Here is a 21531-nt window from a genome sequence, read left to right as displayed (position 1 = left end):
AGCAACTTTGCAAATCCCCAACTCACGACAAAGGTGCCACCCTTGATGCTGTCATCACCAGTAAGGACCTGGCTGTGTTCTCCAACATTATCACCATTGAATGGTCCAATCACCACCTCATCCTCTTCACGATCCACAGCTCCATGCCCCCTCCTCCTCTAATACAACCAAACAAATGAAACTAACCCAAAACCTTCACTTTATCCCCCCGGGTGAGCTGGAGACTAAAAATAAAGCCCACTTACATCCTGCTCCGCTCCCCCACAGCACTAATGACCTTACGGAACATTACAACAGATCCATTGCTGAGGTCCTTGACCAAATCGCCCCAGCCAAACTAAAACTACTAAATAGCAAACCATCCAAATCTTGGTTCAATGCCGACCTTAACAATGAGAGGCGAGCCCTCAGACAGACCGAACGCACTTGGAGGCAACAGCCCTCCTCCTCTAATCTTACCCTCCTCAGAGCTGCTAGGGCCAGCTTTAAAAAACAGATATTCAATGAAAAAGCATCCTTCTTCCATACACAACTTGACCGGGCAAAAAATGGACAGAGAGTTCTATTTAACATTGCTAAAAACAAAACTACTTCAGCCCCCCCTAATCTTCCGGCTTTGGTTGAAAGATGTGAGGAAATCGCTAGCTTTTTCTTAGACAAAATCACCAAGATTGACCTATTCTTCGCCGTTCCATCCCCACCACTTAACCTACCTCCCCTCCCTAACTCTCTCCCCTTTCCTCATACCACTCCTTCCCCCCCTGGGATTCCGCTCAATTCGCCACCACTGTCACCCCGCGGTGCCCCATCACAATGTCCCCCAGCGAAAAAACAATGCGTCCTGGATTAACTTTTGTCCTGTCTCAGAAAATGATATCCTTAGCATCATCTCCAAGTTGAAACCATCCTCCCATACCAGAGATCCGATCCCGGCCCATCTAGTTCAAGACCTAAAACACATCATCGCCCCATAATAGACCTCCATCATCAACTCCTCCCTTACCACCGGCATTGTTCCTGCATCACTCCAACTTGGCCAAATTACCCCCATCCTGAAAAAAGCATCAGCCGACCCAAATGACTTAAATAACCTACGCCCTATCTCTAACCTTCCTTTCTTATCTAAGGCACTGGATAAATGTGCCCTGCGCCAGCTGGACAATCACATTAACTCATTCAACCTTTTAGATGCTTCCCAATCAGGTTTCCGAAAGGGCTGTAGCACTGAAACAGCCATGCTCAACATCACTAATGACATCCTACGCTCCATAGACAAAGGTGAAGCCTCCCTTCTCATTCTTCTTGACCTCTCGGCTGCCTTTTATATAGTTAACCATGCTGCCCTAATTAACATACTCAAAGACCGTTTTGGCTTTGATGGAACTGTTCTTAAGTGGTTCACATCCTTCTTCCAGCACAGAACACAACACAATAAAATCAGCTATTGCCTTTCCAAACCTCTACCTGTCACCATGGGCATCCCCCAGGGCTCCATTCTCTCTCCCACCCTATTCAACCCCTTCATGGAACCCATCACCCTCACCCTCAAACAAGCAAAAATCGGTTATCACCTCTATGCCGACGACACCCAACTTTACTATAGGATTAAATCCCATGCTGGCGTCCTTCATCTCAACAATGCCTTTACTAAGATCCAACTATGGTTCCTTCAAAGCCACCTCAAGCTTAACCCCAAACAAACAGAAATCATTCTATTCTCTCCCAAAAACAACCCGCTCCCCATTCATCACTGGATCTCTGAAATCAAAGCACTCAACTGCCCTCTTTCCATCTCTAACTCTGTCAAATCCCTCGGCATCAGCATTGATCAGAACCTCAGTCGCACCCACCACATAAAAAACCCAACCAAAGGTGCTCTTTTCATACTGCAGCACCTCAAAAAAATCAAACCCTTCATCCCAACCGATGACTTTAAATCGGTTGTGCAATCGTTGGTCCTATCAAGAATTGACTACGGTAATGCCACTCTCGCTGGAACTCCTAAAGTCCACATTGCCCCTATCAAATCCGTTCTCAACCTTGCTGCCAGGCTTATCATTGGCTGCAAACAATTTTACTGCATCTCCCCCGTTCTCAAGGACCTCAAATGGCTCCCAATTGAAGGCAGAACCACCTATAAAACTGCTTGCATCACCCACAAAACACTCCACCAAAACACCCCACCCTACCTTACCGAAAAACTCCACAAAGCGGGCTGCACCAGATCACTGAGGAGCACTAACGCTCTTATCCTTCTCCCTCCTCTACTAAAAAAGAAAAGTACACAAGCTCGCTCTTGCTCTGGTAATGCACCTTCTGTCTGGAATGCTCACCCTAAAGAGCTACGCTACAACCCCTCCTACCCCCGCCTCAAAAGAGAGCTCAAGCTGCTCCTTCTAAACAAATACTGGGGCTCCTAATTCTTGGACACTGGCCTTCAACTCCCTCTCTGCCTTACTCAGTTCTATCCCATCCTATCACTCCCACTCTATTATCTTTGATCTGTTGTTTAGCCTTGATCTCCCATGCTTTGCACCATCTTAAATATGCACCACATGCACAAATTGTCTATCCTATTATCTCAAAAGTACCAAGGCTATATTTCTACTGAATTTGATATATGACTTGTAAAGCGCTCTTATACTCCTAGGTCCAGCCAGCGCTATATAAAACCTTTTAAATAAATAAATTCTTAAGATGGTGTTGAAACTTTCCTTTAATCATACTAGTGATGTTTTTGCCGGATACATTTTTTTTGTTGTCCAAGGAAAATACATTTATTAAATTCAATTCAATCTTTATTTCGGAATAAAAAAACATAAAAGGTTAACAAAATAAAAAATACAGTGCAGATTCAACAATATATCCTGATGAGCTTAGGGTGCAATACTGCCAGACACTTTAAACACTCAATGGAATATTCGACCATATTATGATATTTAAAAGGATATGTCAAAGTTTCTGCATTTGGTCATGTCAATTTAAAAATGAATAAAAACAGATGTGAAGAAAAATATATCAGTCCATGGAAGAAATTCAACTATGAAATTCAATAAATACCTCTACAATAATGTATACAAAAAACACTTACTTCAATAATAAATATTAAGACTAGTCTATGGATCGTTATACATTTCATTTTATAATCGTAAAGTGCATGTGCCAAGTCCATTATGTTTCTAATATATCAACCTAGAGTTTCAGGCCTTCCCTTTTCCTTACCAGTCTTACACCAAGGAAGTACCTACTGATACTAAAAACCACTGTTTGCGTAGTGTCCAATCGTAGTAGTCTTTATGCCTCCTGGCAGGATCTTATGCCAAATAGTCGACAAATGGGTTTAATCCATTTCTTCCTATATTGTAAATAGGCTGGACAGAAGAACAATAGATGTGATTCGTTTTCTATTGAACCTAAATCACCTGAAACACATCTACCTTCCTCTGCTTCACCTAACTCCCATTTCACAGTGTTTGCCTTTATCTGGAGGACACCATAACAATACTAATGCAAAACGAATTACTCTGCACAAGTTAACAAACATTTACAGGATCGCAGATGGTTATATATAAGAGGGCATTATCTAAAGAGCCACATAGCCTATGGGGAGGCCATAACAATGAAAGGTTATGTAGTTCAATCAACCACTTAAATGTACCCTGGACCCCCATAGCAGATACATTAGTAGTCCTTAACCCCGAATTCCTCACCCCTAACTTAAAAAAATACTATAACCTATCACGCACCTAACACAATATACCAGGAGTGAGATTATAATCAGTCAAGCCCTCTGTGTTTTGTCAGATTACCAACACAATAATACAATGCCGTGCACAAGCTATTCAACCACAATACATTTCAACATTAAAAGTATTCCAAGAGTAATTAAATATATGCTTTACGTGTAACTTGTCTTGGATTCATTAAACTTGGAGACAGAGGCAGAATTTCCAAAATATTGTCAGGGACTAGCATGCCCCTTCCACCCTCCAGGCAACACAGATATGCCCCCTGTGGTGCTCCTGCACCATCTGGGGCACCATCACCTACATGTAAATTAATGCCCTAACGTGGTTTCAGGTGCAAGTTGTGCCGCAAGCATGTCTTTTTGATCCAGTTATGGTGCTCCCCTTTGAAGCCGCTGCAGTTACACGGTGCTCCTTTACAGAAAGCACCTGATGGTCGTCCCTTGATCTTGCAGGTTCCCCTGATGCACATGGAACATCCATGCACCACTTGAGCTCTTAAACATGGGAGCCCATACGGAATCCTCAGCAGCTATGCAAACTCACTCTGGTGCAAGCAGGGAGGAGGTGGAAGAAGGAGCACACACTACCAACCTAGCTTGGTTAGTGCTTTGGAATGTCCCCGCATTATGGGACACCTCTGTTCTTATTTTCCTGGTGGGAAATGTAGCCCATATGCATTGTGATTAAATAAGATATTTTTGGCCCTATGGTTCAATTTTGGATGGGCATTCTGTTCTAGACACCAGTACATTTTCAAGAGTGAAGACTGAAAGTTGGTTAAGTGAAAAGATGAAATAAAGTGAAAAGAAACAAAAAGAAGAAAAGAGTAAAGACACAAGGGACCAAAAATTACAATTAGTGCATCAAAAAAGATCGACAGAAGTTTTAGAAAAATATCAAAAGTTTATTAATCTAAATAATACGCTCATGAGTTAGTTGTTGGTTACTAAAAATACAATACATCAATAAAAACCAAACAAGTGGCGAACACTACTTCTGTTCGAATAGAAGGGTTTCAATGTAAACATCAAATTATGAGCCCTCTATAGTTTGAGTGCCACCAATGTGTCGACGGCGTTTCAACCACAGTAGAAACTTGCGGTCATCATCAGGACAAAGAAAACGTAGGAGCGTGAACAATTCTTATAGTTTATAGGGAATACAGCGAAATAACCACATTCAGTTTGGGTATATTCATCTGGTTAAAAGGTGGTCAAGTCACTTTTTATAAAAAACAGGTCTACAACCTAAATTGGTCCTGCTGGTCGAGCTCAATCGTTAAGGGCTGTAATATGGAACAGCCTGCCTGGACATGAAAAAAAGAGCCTCAGCAACTTGTCACTCCATTCCCTCAGTGTCTGGTAACATCCTGGCCCAGCATCTCTCAATAGCAGCCACCCCTAGATCTTAAGGCAGGTCACACACCCTGTCCGTACTCCCCTAGTTCAAATGTCTCCTAGCCACTTTTAGATTACCTGTGTGTCTTGCAAGGGCATGAAGACTCTCTTCCATACACCCTCTAGGCAGAACTGGTCCGTAGACGTTCAAGGGAACCCTTTCCTTCAGGGTCATCATCATGTCCACTCTCTACTGTTCTGCACTGGGAGTGGGGAAGCCAGTGACATTGGTCCTGGAGGCCACAGAATCACAGAGAGTTAATGCCTATCCGGGCTGGAGAACATCCATACGGTGGATTCTTTCTTCCTCTTCCATAGTTTCGTCCTCTCATTAAGCACACCACTATTACCATAGGTTTCCTCTCTACTCTTCTGGCATGAGTATGAGGTAAGCAATCTATCACCACAAAATTATCTCTCCATAGCAGTTTTTTTCAGACGATTGTACAGTGAGTAAACGGTTTGCTGCTGGTTATATATGAGCTGCAGGATGTGAGGTAATAGTTTTCCCTTTTGTCATTTGGAGGCTAAGAATGTAAATAAAAATGAAATTAGTATCAGTAGCACCTTTTAATGATAGCAATTAAAACAGTGAATCTATTAGGGCACTTCTCAAACAACAGCCACAATCTGTGTCTGAGTGAATCACAAAAGTCTTTCAATTAACATGTGCTTAACATAACTCTGGTACCTTGGTACAAAAACAGCAAGGCTTAACTTAGAGGCAATGTGTATTTATGCAGTACTTAAAATACAACTATGTAAAAATACAACACAAGAAAAATCCACACTGTTGTACTTGGCCCTTTTTTGCAAAAGTTCCCTAAACTTTTTGCCTTCCCCCTAGACCTTTTCTTCTGACATGGTGTTGCCAACTTAGATGCTTTTGGCACTTTGCCACTGTTGATTAGTGTCAAAGTGCAAGTTCTCCCTGTATAAAGTATTATGGTAATTGGTTGTCCATAATTGGTAAGTTTGCCTTACCAGTAAAGTCCCTAGTAAAGTGCACTATGTGTGCCAGGGCTGTTAATGCAAATGCTACTCATGGGCCTGCAGCACTAATTGTGCCACCCACACAAATAGCCCTAAAGAGAGAACTCAGGCCTGCCACTGCAGTGGCTGTGCGCAGTTTGCTAACTGCCATATTGTCCTGACAAGTGCCCCCCACTTGCCAGGCCTTACCCTTCTCTTTCCATGCACATCAGACATCCATATGGTAGGCATAGGGTACCCCCCGAGTCAGGGTGCAGTGTCAGGAAAAGGTAGGACATGTACTGAGGTGTGTACCATGACCTGACAGTGAAATACTCTCCATTTCGTTTTTCACTGTTGCAAGGCCATCTTGCCCATAGGACAGAATGGGAAAGGCTGTGTAATATGTTTCTAGCCTACCTTCCCATAGGCTTAAGATGGAACGGTGAAGCTTAGTGTGCCTGAACACACAATTTAATAACACATATTTTTGTGAAGGTGGTTTTGTCATTGTGTGTTTAGAAACCACTCTTAGAAGAGGCTGTTTGTTTTTCAAACAATTTTGTGTGTCTCTGCCTGGTTGTGGATTGACTGTTTGGATTTGAATGTGATAGGATCTGATAATCGTCTTGACCCAGGGGAGGAGGAGGTGAGACAGCAACAGGCTGACCTGTATCTGGAGTGTAGAAGGGAGGAGTAGCCCCCTGGATGTGAAGAGGCCTGGGCTGCTGCCATAAAATAATGGCTCCACTATCAAAGGAAGAAGGTGTCACTGGCAGGAAGACACCCAGCACTGGGTTGGACAGGGGTCAGTGCTCCCTGAACACAAAGACTTCACAGGCATTTAGGGGTATAACTATGACGGACCCTCGCCTGCTGCCGAGCCGGACCCTCTGGAAGAGGAAGAAAGAATCCACCGTATGGATGTTCTCCAGCTGGACCCTCGCCTGCTGCCGAGCCACCCCGAGACGCACTCACGGACCCTTCACCTGCTGCACCTGCAAGTTCACCTGCCTCCGAACCTGCCCCGCACCCGCCAAGACAAGCACCAGCAGCATAACCTCAAGTGCATCCTGCTCAACACCCGATCCGTCCACAGACACGCCGTGGAACTCTGGAACCTCCTCGACGCTACATCACCGGACGTCGCCTTCCTCACGGAAACCTGGATGAACGCCTCCTCTGCACCCGACATCGCCATCGCTATCCCGGACGGGTACAAGATCATCAGGAGGGACCGCATCAACCAGACCGGAGGAGGCATCACCATCGTCCACAAGAACACCATCCGCATCACGACCGACGCCAACGACTCCTTCGCCGCAGCAGAACATCTCCACTTCCAGATTCACACCGACCCTAAGACGACCCTCAGAGGCACCCTCGTCTACAGACCACCGGGACCACGCACACAATTCAGCGAAGACATCACAGACTTCATCAGCCCACAAGCCCTCCCCTCAGCCGACTACATCCTCCTAGGGGACCTCAACTTCCACCTGGAGAACAACAAGGACCGCAACACCGTCGCCCTGCTGGAAAACCTCGCCAACTTCGGACTCCAGCAACTGGTCAACACCCCCACCCACGACGCCGGCCACACGCTTGACCCCGTCTTCTCTTCCAGCAAGTACATCACCTTCAGCCACGCCACCGGACTCCACTGGACCGACCACAGCTGCGTCCACTTCAGCTTCAAAAGAACCACGACCCACCACCACCCGCAACAGGTACCTCACAGGAATTGGAGCAAGATCACCGCGGACCAGATCACCACCTCCCTCAGCCAGAACCCACCCGCCAACACAACGGACCCCAACGAAGCTGCCCGCAACTTCACACAGTGGCTGTCCGCCTGCGCCGACGACCTCGCACCACTGAAGAACCCTCCCAGCAGACCCAGAAGCAAGAAGGCATCCTGGTTCACCGACGAACTCAAGGACTCCAAGAAGACCTGCTTCACCCTCGAGAAAGCCTGGCTCCTCGACCGGACCACCGACAACATGACCGCCCTCAAACACGCTATCCGCAAGCACCACCAGCTCATCCGCACCACCAAGAAGAAATCCCTGAAGGAACGACTGGACAACAATACCCACAACAGCAAGGAACTCTTCAGCATCGTCAAGGAGTTCTCCAACCCCAGCACTGGCACCAACGACATCACTCCGTCACAAGACCTCTGCGACTCCCTCGCCTCGTTCTTTCACCGCAAGATCGCCGACATCCACAACAGCTTCGGCGCACCACCCACGCACCCAACCGTCGAACTAACGCTCCCCACCGCCACCCTTCGCACCTGGACCACGGTGACCACCGAAGACACAGCCCGCACGATGAATACCATCCACTCAGGATCACCGACCGACCCCTGCCCACACCACGTCTTCAACAAGGCCGACTCCACCATCGCACCCCAACTCCGGAATATCATCAACACCTCCTTCAGCACCGCCACCTTCCCGGAGAGCTGGAAGCACGCCGAGCTCAGCGCCCTCCTGAAGAAACCTACAGCGGACCCCACCGACCTCAAAAACTTCCGCCCCATCTCGCTCCTCCCTTTTCCTGCTAAAGTCATCGAGAAGAACGTCAACAGACAGCTGACCGCCTTCCTTGAGACGAACGGATCCCTCGACCCCTCGCAGTCCGGCTTCAGAGCCATACACAGCACCGAGACCGCCCTCATCGCAGCCACCGACGACATCCGGACCCTGCTCGACAAGGGGGAAACAGTGGCCCTCATCCTCCTGGACCTCTCCGCTGCGTTCACCACTGTCTGCCACCGCACCCTAGTCCAGCGCCTCAGCAACATCGGTATCCAAGAGTGGAGTGGATCATCTCGTTCCTCGCTGGAAGAACACAGAGAGTCCGCCTCCCCCGTTTCGTTCCGAGGCCACCGAAGTCATCTGCGGCGTCCCGCAAGGATCTTCACTCAGCCCCACCCTCTTCAACGTCTACATGAGACCTCTTGCAGCCATCGCACGCCAGCACAACCTCAACATCATCTCTTACGCCGACGACACCCAGCTGATCCTTTCCCTCACCAGAGACCCCAACACCGCCAGAACCTGCCTACACGAAGGGATGAAAGATGTCGCCGAGTGGATGAAGGACAGCCGCCTGAAACTGAACTCGATCAAGACGGAAGTCCTCATCCTGGGATCTTCGCCCTCCGCCTGGGACGACTCCTGGTGGCCACCAGCCCTGGGCACCGCACCCAAGCCAACCGACCACGCACGCAACCTGGGCTTCATCCTGGACTCCTCCCTCTCAATGACCAGACAAGTCAACGCCGTCTCCTCAACGTGCTTCATCACCCTGCGTATGCTTAGCAAGATCTTCCGCTGGATCCCGACCGAGACCAGGAAGACTGTCACCCAGGCACTCGTCACCAGCCGACTGGACTACGGAAATGCCCTCTACGCCGGAACCACAGCGAAGCTACAGAAAAGACTCCAGCGCATCCTGGATGTCCCCCGACGCAGCCACATCTCCAGCCACCTGAGGAACCTGCACTGGCTCCCCGTCGACAAGAGGATCACGTTCCGGCTCCTCACCCACGCACACAAGTCCCTCCACGACCTGGGCCCCAAGTACCTCAACGACCGCCTGACCTTCTACACGCCCACCCGCCAGCTACGGTCCACCAGCCTCGCCCTCGCAGCCGTACCACGCATCCGAAGAGCCACCGCCGGAGGAAGATCCTTCTCTTACCTGGCTGCCAAGACATGGAACTCCCTCCCCATCCACCTTTGGCTGACCCAGGACCATCTCGCCTTCAGGAAACAACTTAAGACCTGGCTGTTTGAGCAGTAGCATACCCCTTCCCCCAAGCGCCTTTAGACCCTCCTGGGTGAGTAGTGCGCTATACAAATGGTATGATTGATTGATTGATTGAGATCTGAAACCCCTGAACTTTGGACTGACAAAGACTGAAAAGGATTGAAACTACTTTGTGGCCAAGAAGAACCTCTGCCATGGAAGAACAGCTGAAGAGACTGAAGAGAAGGACTGACCCTTGCTGTGTGTTCTGGGGCTGGCCTGCAGTTTGCTGATTTAACTAAGGAGAGGCTAAGCAGACCCCCCAGGATTTTGCGGCCTGGATTAGCAAATTTAGCGGCACAAATATGGAAATATAGCGGCATTTTTGCGGCACTTTATTTTACTCATAAGCAATCATTTTCAGCCTGAAATCAATGAAAGCTGTTTTAGCATAGTATTCCACTTTGAAATAGGCATGTTTAAAGTGTCTGCAGCACTAGGGAAGCACAGCACCAGTCCTAACCTTGTGGGAGGGAGCAGTATTTATCCCTGGGATGTTCTAGTGCCATGTATGCACCCCTATTGGAGCATCGCTGCCTACGGATCCGAGAGGCAGGACACCTCTTCCTCAGGCAGCCTCTTTTGCCAATTGTGGGTGCCAGTGATGGCCAGCAACATTGGTAGCAACATAATATTTTTTTTTATTTGCTACAAAGATATTGGTAACAGATGAAAAATGTGACAGTAATCTGTTATAGGTTACTCAATTGGTTACATAGAGGCTACATTTTAAGATACCTTACAGGGTTAAGATACCTGTTGTAGAGACCATTGATTGCCCTACAATTTCGAGGGGATTTTAATAGAAGTAAGATAACTTTTGCTCCAAGCCCTCCTACTGACTGCACGTTGCTGCACCCAGCCGAATACAAACAGCTTGCAGGCGCTGCAGAGTTATCAGACAGCATTTTTCTCTGGGAAATTAGCTGCCGGAAGTGAGATCAGGTGTGTTTCCCCTACTTTCCAGCACTGGTTGCCATCTCCTAAGAAATTGATAGTTCATGTAGCCTGATAATTGTAGTTTTCTTGTTGGTTACTTTGGACAGTGCATTCTGCACAGACAGGAAACCTTTTGTCATGCAGCTGCAAGGTTCAATGGCCACCGCCCGTCTTCCCTTTCCTTGGAATTGTGTGAGCATGAGTATTGACACCCTGATGCCTGCAAAGGCCTATCAAATAAGGCACACATAATGACATTGTAAACAGCTGTACTTTCAACACAGACCAAAAATAATTCTGTTATTTCCATTTCAAGCGTTGACTCATTCCTTCTCTCTCTCTTACTTTTCTTGCTTTTCAGTTATTTTTCTCAATCCTTGTCGCTCCTCTTCTTTTACTCTGTTTTCATTACCCGATCCCTTTCTCTTCATTTCCTTCCTCCCCTTTCTCTTTTCTCGTTTTCAGTTTTGTTCTTGCTTTCATCACTTCTCATCCCTATAAATCCCACTCCAGTGCTTCTTATCCTTATCATTCTCTTTCAAATCCTCTTTCCTCCTTACTCGCTCTGTTCTCTTCTTCATAGTTTTTTCTCTCTTTTTCATTCCAATTGTCTGCCTCAGTTCATTTCAGTGCTCGGCTCTTCCTTTCATGCCTTTCCCTCCTGCTTTCAATTTGTCCTTCCTGCCTCTCTTGCACATTCACTTCCCGCACTTCTCCTTTGTCTTCCCATCTCTTCTATCTTTGTCTCTCGTTTATATTCCATCTCCCCACCTCTCCTCCTCTTCCTTCCTCTTTACCTCCCTCCCCCACTTCAGCTCTCAAGCTCTCACTGCCCCCCTCTATTTGTGCTCGGGGAAACTTTTACTCATTCTCCTCGCATCTCTATTCTCCTGTCCCACCGCTCTCTACATCATGTACTCTTTCTCCCGGGAAACAACCTTTACAACGCAACTTTTACAACGAACTACCATTACAACGAATTTTTTACAACGCAAAAACTTTTACAACGCATACCATTACAACGCAGGATTTTACAACGCAAGTACTTTTACAACGCATACCATTACAACGTAAGTATTGGTAAGTATATAATTATTTTTAAAATATTATATGTTTGGGTTTTTGGGTAAAGGGGTATTTTTAGGGTTCAGGGTCAGTTTTCAGTTTTTGGGTAAAGGGGTATTTTTAGGGTTCAGGGTCAGTTTTCAGTTTTTGGGTAAAGGGGTATTTTTAGGGTTCAGGGTCAGTTTTCAGTTTTTGGGTAAAGGGGTATTTTTAGCGTTCAGGGTCAGTTTTCAGTTTTTGGGTAAAGGGGTATTTTTAGGGTTCAGGGTCAGTTTTCAGTTTTTGGATAAAGGGGTATTTTTAGGGTTCAGGGTCAGTTTTCGGTTTTTGGGTAAAGGGGTATTTTTAGGGTTCAGGGACAGTTTTGGGTTTTTGGGTAAAGGGGTATTTTTAGGGTTCAGGGACAGTTTGGGGTTTTTGGGTAAAGGGGTATTTTTAGGGTTCAGGGACAGTTTGGGGTTTTTGGGTAAAGGGGTATTTTTAGGGTTCAGGGACAGTTTGGGGTTTTTGGGGTACAGGGTTAATTTGTAAAAATAAAATAAAATTATATTTAAATTAAATTAATTAAATGTAATTAAATATAAATTAATTATATTTTAATATTTTAAATTAAAAAAAATATTTTTAGGGTTCAGGGTCAGTTTTGGGTTTTTGGGGTACAGGGTTAATTTGTAAAAATAAATTAAAATTATATTTAAATCATATTTAAATTAAATTAATTAAATAAAATTAAATAAAATTTAATTATATTTTAATAATTTAAAATAATTTATATAAAAAAATATTATATACTTACCAATATTTAAGTTGTAATGGTATGCGTTGTAAAGGTACTTGAGTTGTAAAATCTTGCGTTGTAATGGTATGCGTTGTAAAAGTTTTTGCGTTGTAAAAAATTCGTTATAATGGAAGGCGTTGTAAAAGTATGCGTTGTAACGTCATACATCCCTTTCTCCCTTCTTCTCCCATCTCTTCTGCTCCTTTCTTCCCCATCTCATCCTCGTTCTGTCCCCCTCAAGGCCTCTCCCTTCCCTCCCCTCTTTAGCCTTGGCCTCCTTTCACACACCTAATTCTTCTATCTCATCTCTCCTTTGCTATCTCTATCTTCCTTCCCACTCTCATCAACTCACACTCACACCTTCCATTTCTTTTCAACCTTCCCCTTTCTAGCTCCTTCACTCTTCCTTCACATCTCACACTTCTCTCCCCTTCTTGTCTCTTCACCTTTCCCCCTCCTCCAGTCTCTTCCCCCTCGCCTCTAGATCATCCAGCCCTCCCCCGTTTGTGCCCCTTCACTCTTTCTGCCGCTCCCTCTCTTCGTCTTCCAATTCCAATCCTCATCCTCTTGTCTCATTCGCAGCTCCCCCCCCTCTCCACGCCGCTCATCTTTCTGTTTCTTGCGGTTTATTCTTCAGTTAAATGCCCGCAGTTTATTCTTCATATAAAAGCCCGAACTTTATACTTCATTTAAATGCCCGCAGTTGTCGCTCGTCACATCGGTCCCCCTCCCCCCCACACCTCCTTCGCCTGCTCCCCCACAGGATGCTCAGAGATTCACCATGGGTTGGTTACTTCTAGGAGTGAAGCCGCCCCATGCCCCCCACGAGGGCGATTTTCTGGAATACACACGTGGGGCCGACATTCCAGCAGATCCGTCGTGATCTGCTAAAAAGAAACCTCCCCCAGCTTCTGAAGCATAAGACATTGTTGAAACTATATCTGCTGATGCATGCAAAGGCCTAACAAATTGGCAACACATATTGACATTGCAGACAGCTGTCCTGTTAGCAAAGACACCTAAAAGGGGCCTCCGTCCAAGAGAAGACCAACCGTCCAAATTTCGCGGGCAGTTTTGTAAAAATCGCAGCATTTTTACAAAACTGCAGATTTTGCGATTTTTTTGCAAATCGCGAAATCCTGGAGGGTCTGGCTAAGGGTCTTTGCTGTGTGCTGTGTCCCCCTGCTTGAAAAGACTTTGCTGTGTGCTGTGTTCCCCAAAGTAACTTGTCTCCAAGGACCTTAGGAGAGCTGGCTCCCTGTTGTGGAAACTCAGGAACATCAAAGTTTCCATGTGGGTCTCAGCGACGCTGTGTGTGTGCTTTTTGCTGCCTGAGACCTTCGTAAGCATTGCCCTGGGACTTTCTGTCCAGAAACCCAACCAAGTCTCATTGACGTTTTGTACATGTGCGTGTGCGTTTGCAGCCTGAGACTGCTGTTGGGTCCGTGGTGCTGGTTGGAAAGTGCCCTGTGACTGCAATGCCCCCGCAGCGTGAATCATCGTTCACGCTGCTGAGTAACTGTTTGTGACTCGAGCCATCATCGTAACGGAGGCTGTTGATCAAGATCGCTGCCGCCGGCCCAAGCCACAACATGCTGAAAGATTTCATAAAGCTAAGGAAGTCGTGAGATAATCGTGATTGTTGTTCGCAAGAGGAATCTGCCTAAAATTGTCAGCAACGTCGAAGGCAGAGCCATACCCTGTCCAGCTACAGGGTCGCCATGCATCGGAGCTGCGTCGTCATCAGGAGAGCCCATCAGGAGGTCTGACGAGCAAGTAGAGAGAAAGAGCGAGGCAGCGCATCCCGCAAGTACGGCTTGGACTCCGGTCGGGAACCGCAAGCGTGTGTGGCTTGGGGAGGCATGCAGGAGGAGTACAGGATTGCTCCCATCTCTCTCCCGCTGCATCACATTAGACGCGCTGAGTCCTCGAGTGGCCAGGACCTGCCCGGCAGTACCAGGGTCACCCTTGGAAGTTCAGGACTGTTGTCTGTGGTTGGGGCCTAGTGGTGCCAATGCTAATCACGTCGATTGGCCTGGAATTATTCCTGCATTACAAACTGCTTTATTACCTGCATTAGGGATTGTATTATTCCTGCATCACAAACTGCCTTATTACTTGCATTGTATTATTCCTGCATTACGAACTGCCTGATTACGTGCATTGACGATTGAATTATTCTCGCATTACGAACTGCCTGATTACGTGCATTGAGGATTGCATTATTCTTGCATTACGAACTGCCTGATTACTTACATTGAGGATTGCATTATTCTTGCATCACGAATTGCCTGATTACTTGCAATGAGGATTGCATAATTTTTGCATTACGAACTGCCTGATTACGTGCATTGAGGATTGCATTATTCTTGCATTACGAACTGCCTGATTACTTACATTGAGGATTGCATTATTCTTGCATCACGAATTGCCTGATTACTTGCAATGAGGATTGCATAATTTTTGCACTACGAACTGCATTAGTCTGACAATACGAAATGCATTACGAACTGCATAGCATTGCATTAGGAGTGCATTGGAAAATCGTGAAATGCTCATTAATATCGCAAGAACCCACACATGTTTGTTGGGAAAATAACCGGCAAAGTGAAATATTTTGAATAAACATATGTTGAACTTTTATCGTTTGGTCTTACCGTATTTTTCTTCTTGATAACGATACCACTATTTTCATACAACAGTGTGGTGCCCATTTGTGGTGTTATCACTGTGTCACTGGGAGTGTGGTTGCAAATACTTTACACATTGCTTTGAAGATAAGCCTGACTGCTCATGCCAAGCTACCAGGGGGTGAGCAGGGGTTCCCAAAGAGGGTGTCCCTCCTTTCCATGACTAGAAGAAAGGGTCCCTATTTGGACTAAGGTAACTGCCTCAGCCAACTATAGACTCCAGTTCTAACACACATCCAATCAGTAGAACCATATTTCAAAGATTTAAGCGAAGAATAGCACATAAATGCACAAAGCCCCACTCACGGCTATCTTGTCATGCAAAACCAGGTAAAACCTGAAATTCAGGCTGACCACGATGGAGCATGAGCCGGATACAGTGAGGAGGTGAGTTTAGCTGAATAAATTACCTACTCAAGTTGATGGCGAAAGGCTAGAAGGGGTAATGTATCCAGTTTTTTGCCCAACCTGTATGACAGTGAGTATAATTCAGGTATATCTTGTCCTTGGGAATGGGAAACCCCTTACCCATTGGTTCAGTAACAGTCGAAGATGTACCAGGACAAGTAGTGGTATTTATGAGAGTTTGATAGGGTCCATATTCAGTGTCTAGTTTTATTTTAGAAGTGGAAAGAATGAGGTTGGAAACTGTTGGCTTCTCCAAATTTATTTGGGGTCATGAGTGATCACCACAAGAAAATACTTTTGTGAGGCACAGCCAACATGTGTTTGGCCCCCTGCGGCCCGTGAGCCGAGGCTTTCTCAAGACGTATAGCCAACAAGGAATTAATTTTGATGGGTGTCACGCATCTAGAAAAGATTCAATGTATTCTATAGTCAAGAGTGCAAGGATCAATCTCATGGCGAGTTCACTGTCAGGAAAATTGTGGAAAATTCACAAGCTGTAATAGTGTCCTTGTCCAAATCAGTCAGCATGAAGAATTCAAGAGTATCATTGATGGTTGTCACTGTAGTACAAAGAACAGGCTGGGCATCACGGACAGTTGTCGCTGTAGTGCTAAGATCCTGTTGGGCGTCACATACGATCATTGCTCGGGATGGGAGTTGACGGTCACTGAAGGATTTCATTGCTGTAGCACGAAGTGCAGATATCAAGTTGACGGTCTTCATTCATGCATATCTCAAGAAAAAAAGAGTCCATCTTTGTAGTGGGGGCTGACCTCCTGCTTGGTGGGAAAAAAGAGTAAGACTGTTTTATATAGCCCTCACACACAAGGTGTATCTCTTGGCTAGCATGATTCATCATAGGGTTCCTCCCATTCAACTATGGAATAGGGCGAGCTACTACCTGTGAATTACAATGGAGCACCGACTGGTACGCTCTAGATGGTGATAGAGTTAGAGTAGGAGGGTTTTTTAGTGAAAATTAAAAATACCTGTCTGGTCGGAGCGCCATCAGTCCTCAAGGTGATATGGTAAAAAAACATGGGAAAAAAAGGAAAGTATGGATGTAATGGCCCTACCTTTCTACATGTCTAAATGTTTCAATCCATTCCACATGGCTTTTCTTCAGGACCAAGGAACTAACTCCCTGATTCCACTCCTGATCCAATAATTTAAATGACACAAAGTGACTTCACACACTCCGCATTCTTAAAAAATATGCTTGATGTTAATGTCTGTCATCATAAATAAAGCAAATGTTTTACTCCATAGGTCCTTCAGTGTCCTGTAATCACACATGCATCAAGGCGTTCCCTCGGCTGAACAACCTAAAGAAACCAGGGATTGAACGGCCTCAAAATTCAGGCCCCATTGTAGTTCCTTTTGACATTGCTCTCCTACCAAGCAGGTATTTTTAATTTTTACCAAAAAAAACCTCCCTACTCCTATTCTATCACCATCTAGAGCATACCATTTAGAGTTACAGCATAATTCACAGGTAGTAACACATCACATTTCATAGCATGACGGGAAAAAGCATTCCACCAAGTGGCAATTGTGGTGGATGAGGGTTATATAAAAAAGCCTTGCACTTTTTTCCACCTTGCAGGAGGTTATCACACACTAAAAAAGATGGTCTCTTTTTTCTTGAGATATATCCGACTAGGAAAACAAGCCCCTCTAGGATTCTACTCTTATCTACCCCTGCTTTTTATATGGTCTTTACTTGCACTCTTTGTAGCACAAAGAGTCGGGTTCACTGGAGCTTCTCATTAGTGGCGGCATGGGCGGCAAGATCTTGCCGTGAATTGGCCCATTCACAGTTGCTAAGAGCCCAAAACTTCATGACTTGTCCTATTCTTCAAGGAGGAACTCAACGGATGCCAAACCTAGAGTCCAGGACCGGGAAGTCATCTCTTGGGTATCAGACACAGTTGTATGACATTACCACGCCTTACTTCACCACCACATAATTCCTTACCTCGCCGATTTTACAACGAATACCAATACCACGCATTTATATTCACTCACATTAGAAACTCCTTCCCCATGCATTCCACTTCGATGCATACATTTACCATGCTTACTGTTTCTGAAAAATCCTGTCACAGTCTAATACTGCCACCTACTGTTCATAAAATATAGATTAAATCGTAATATCTATTTAATTCATTGCCTTTGTCGTTTACAGGTTTGCTACTATTTGAACATTTTATCATTTGGGGTGGAGACCGCCCAAACCCCCTTTTTCAATAACCCCCAAACACGTTGTTTTGTCTTGTGTTGTAAAGACATTCGTGTCCACAGCCTTTACCGTGTCAAACATGTGTGTAAAATGTAAAAACGAAGTAAAAACTTCAGAGTAAAGGCTGTTACCCATCAAAAACGTACTCCAGCAGAGGCGAACAGGGCTCCGACAGGTCCAGTTGCAGGTTAAGGAAGGTCCAGTGCTGCATGAACAGCTGGGCAGTTGCAGGGAGCCCCCTGGAGCCTGTTTTGTCCTTTTAGCTCAGAGCAGGAGGTCAGTCAGCTGACCCCTGGAGTCAGGCAGGTCCAGTTTAACAGTTCAGTTGGGCTGTCCTTCTTCTGTATTATCCACCCGTCAAAGAGTGTCCTGAAGAGTGGGTCAGAGGGTCCCCTCTTTATACCCGGTGCCCACTTTGAAGTGGAAGAAATGTCTAGAGTCTTCCCCTACAGAAGTGTCTAGAATTCCTTGCTTAGTGTGATGTAATTTGTGTATTAGCTGAGGCAGGATATTTAAAGTGCAAGTGTGACAGGTTACAGCTCTGTCCCCTCATCAAGTGAATATGGAACATACTGTCAACACCCAGATCCTCTATTGTGATGCAGTCTAGGATGAATACACAATGACCAACTGCCAACTACACCTAGTCATGTGACCCAGGCACAGGCTGAAGGCATCAAATGGTTAGGTCAAGAAAATGCTAACTTTCTTAAAGGGACATTTTCAGAATTGCGACTTAAAATCGGACTTTACTATTAAAGAGGGTTTTAAGTTACAATTCCTCAGACAGCAAACATGTTATTCCTACCTGCTCCATGACAAATCTATCACACATTAAATGAAATAAGGTAACCCTCTGTTATCCTAGAACCGGGGTGGACCTTGCAATAGTGAAAAACGAATGTAAGCATTTTTCACAACCATGACAACTAAAACTTAGAAGTACATGTCCAACTTTTCCAATGAAATGCGCCCTGCCCTCTGGGCTGTTTATGACATGCCCTAGAGGTGACTTATATGTATTAAAATGGGAGGTTTAGGACTTGCAAATAGTTTATTTTGGCAGGGCAAACTAGCAGTTTAAAACTGCACACAGATGCTGCAATGGTAGACCTGAGACATGTTTTTAGTTTGATCTTTTCTTCTTTTTCTCTATAAGCTTCTCATTCTTTAGAACAGGGTAACATCTAATTTAATTATAAAAGCATCCCTGCTTGAAATTTTAAGTTTTCATTGACACACTCAATTCATTTTGGAAAATGTGTGCGTCAGTTTTTATTGTTTGTTTAAAGCCATTTGACTCATATGCAAGTACATAATGCTTGACACACAATTCATTTTTAGATCAGCTTGATGACAATGAGAAAAAAACATCTAGGATTGTAAAATGCCTCTGGATGCTTGAAGCACAATGTTGGCATATTCAGAAGCTGCAATTTTGTAGTACATTTAGTAGTAATAATAATAATACTACTCACATACTACAGAATGCTATTCACTATCTTACATGTGGAGGTTTACACCTCTGACTCTCCAATCATTTCTGTGCATAGATCTTCACCCCAACAGGGGCGATCTTTGCACATGTGTGCCTACCTTTTAGTAGTAAATGTGGGAGAGGTGGGAGGAGACTGTCAAATGGGAAATGCATACCACATAAGGTAAGGGGTTTAGGGCCGAGTAAGGAGGGTTTACTGAGAGTTAAGGAGAGATTTACGGAGGGACATGCACTCACCCACAAAAGAATAAGCTCATTCCTATTCACAAACTTCACTTCTAAAGTTACTGTAGCCAAAATGGGCCCAAAACAGTTGTAAATGTACTCCAGCTCAGGCCTGGAGTAAGACCAGAACCACACATGGCTCACCACGGATATTACAATGCCCTCCCATAGAAAATAATGGAGGCAGAGACCTAAAATAAAATTCTATAGCAAATAATGCTAAAATAAAATAATTTCCGTGTACATTTTTTAAAATATCTGTTTTTAATGTTAAAAAATTATTTATTAAGAAATATTTTATTATGAAATATTATAAAACCTTTGTTAATACTAAAATATGTGTCACTTCATTTTTATCAACATAATGACACTTATTTAAATATATTCTATGCATATATTTGAATAATTTTTAGAATACAATGAATAAATATAAACATTTTAGTTTAGGTGGGAATTCTTTTGAATAGACTTTTAAAAAACAAAATTTGTTTCATTTAAAATATTTATTATAATTAAACATTACATTTGAAATAAATATAGCAAATTGTTTTACATTGAGATTGATCATATTAATATTTTACAATTTTTTATAGTTTAATAAAAATAAAACAAATTTCTATACATAACTATAGGGAAATCTCTGCAGCAGTGGCAGATATCTCTGCCTATGTGTGAAAACTTTCTAGTAGTAACTTTACACTTGTAAATTAGGTTCTTTCCCCTAAATTCAGAGGGTGAAGAGATGTAAGATTTCCCTGGATTCTCGCTAACTGGGCCAGCTTCAGTATTTTGAATTCACTGACATATGCCAAGACATCGTGCAAAAATGACTCCAAAGTCTTGGATTAACTTGATGTGAAGCATTGGTGAAGATTCCATACAGTGATAAAAATTCAGAAACTGGAAAAGTATATAGAGGGAGGATGACAGAATGTGATTTCTGGGTATACATACAAGCCCCTATAGCCACCACAATGTCACTTTCAATGATGCTGTGCTGGTGATAGGGGCCTCACCTTATTTACAAGGCAGTGTTAAGCCGCTTAACGTGGCTTAAAGCTGCCTTGTAAATAAGGCACCTTTTCACACTGTATTTAACATGAAAGGGGAGGGCAATGGGTGTTGCTGTGGGCATTCCACTGCAACACCCACTTATTTTGAAACTGACAAGGGCAGTGTAAATGGGAGGCAGTGCCAAATTGAGACCACGGAAAACCTGGTCTTAAATAGGCAAAATAAGGGAAAATGCTTTATTTTTCCTTGTTTTTGCTGTTTCCTTGGCAGCACACATTGAAACAGCAAATTTCCTATGATTGTTTATGTGCCGGAAGGTCCCCCTTCCTGCACATAAACAATCATAAAACAAATGCTGTTTTGCAACTTCTATGTATGCTGCATTATCGGCACCTTCCTGTACATAAACAATCTTCCCCCCAATGCCAACACCTTTGTATGGTGCAACGGTGCCTGTGTTGGCACTAGGCAGCTAAACTCAGCACCAGCGCTAGGGAAAACGCAAGGGTGCACCGCATTCTTGTCAATATGGCACATCCCTGCGCTTTTAGAATGGATAAGCGTGGCATTAGCAATGTTTGCTTAACGCCATGCTTCTCCATTCTGCTGTAACTATGCCCCTCTGTATCCTGAATTGCCAGTCACTTCTGGCTGGGTGCTATTTTTTCAGAAGTTTTAGATTTTAGTTCCATAATTTCTCTGTCCAAAGTGGTAGCGGGAGCAAATGACATC

The sequence above is a fragment of the Lissotriton helveticus genome, chromosome 8, assembly GCF_964261635.1.
Source record: "Lissotriton helveticus chromosome 8, aLisHel1.1, whole genome shotgun sequence".
Taxonomy (NCBI): Eukaryota; Metazoa; Chordata; class Amphibia; order Caudata; family Salamandridae; genus Lissotriton; species Lissotriton helveticus.
This window is presented reverse-complemented; position numbering follows the sequence as displayed.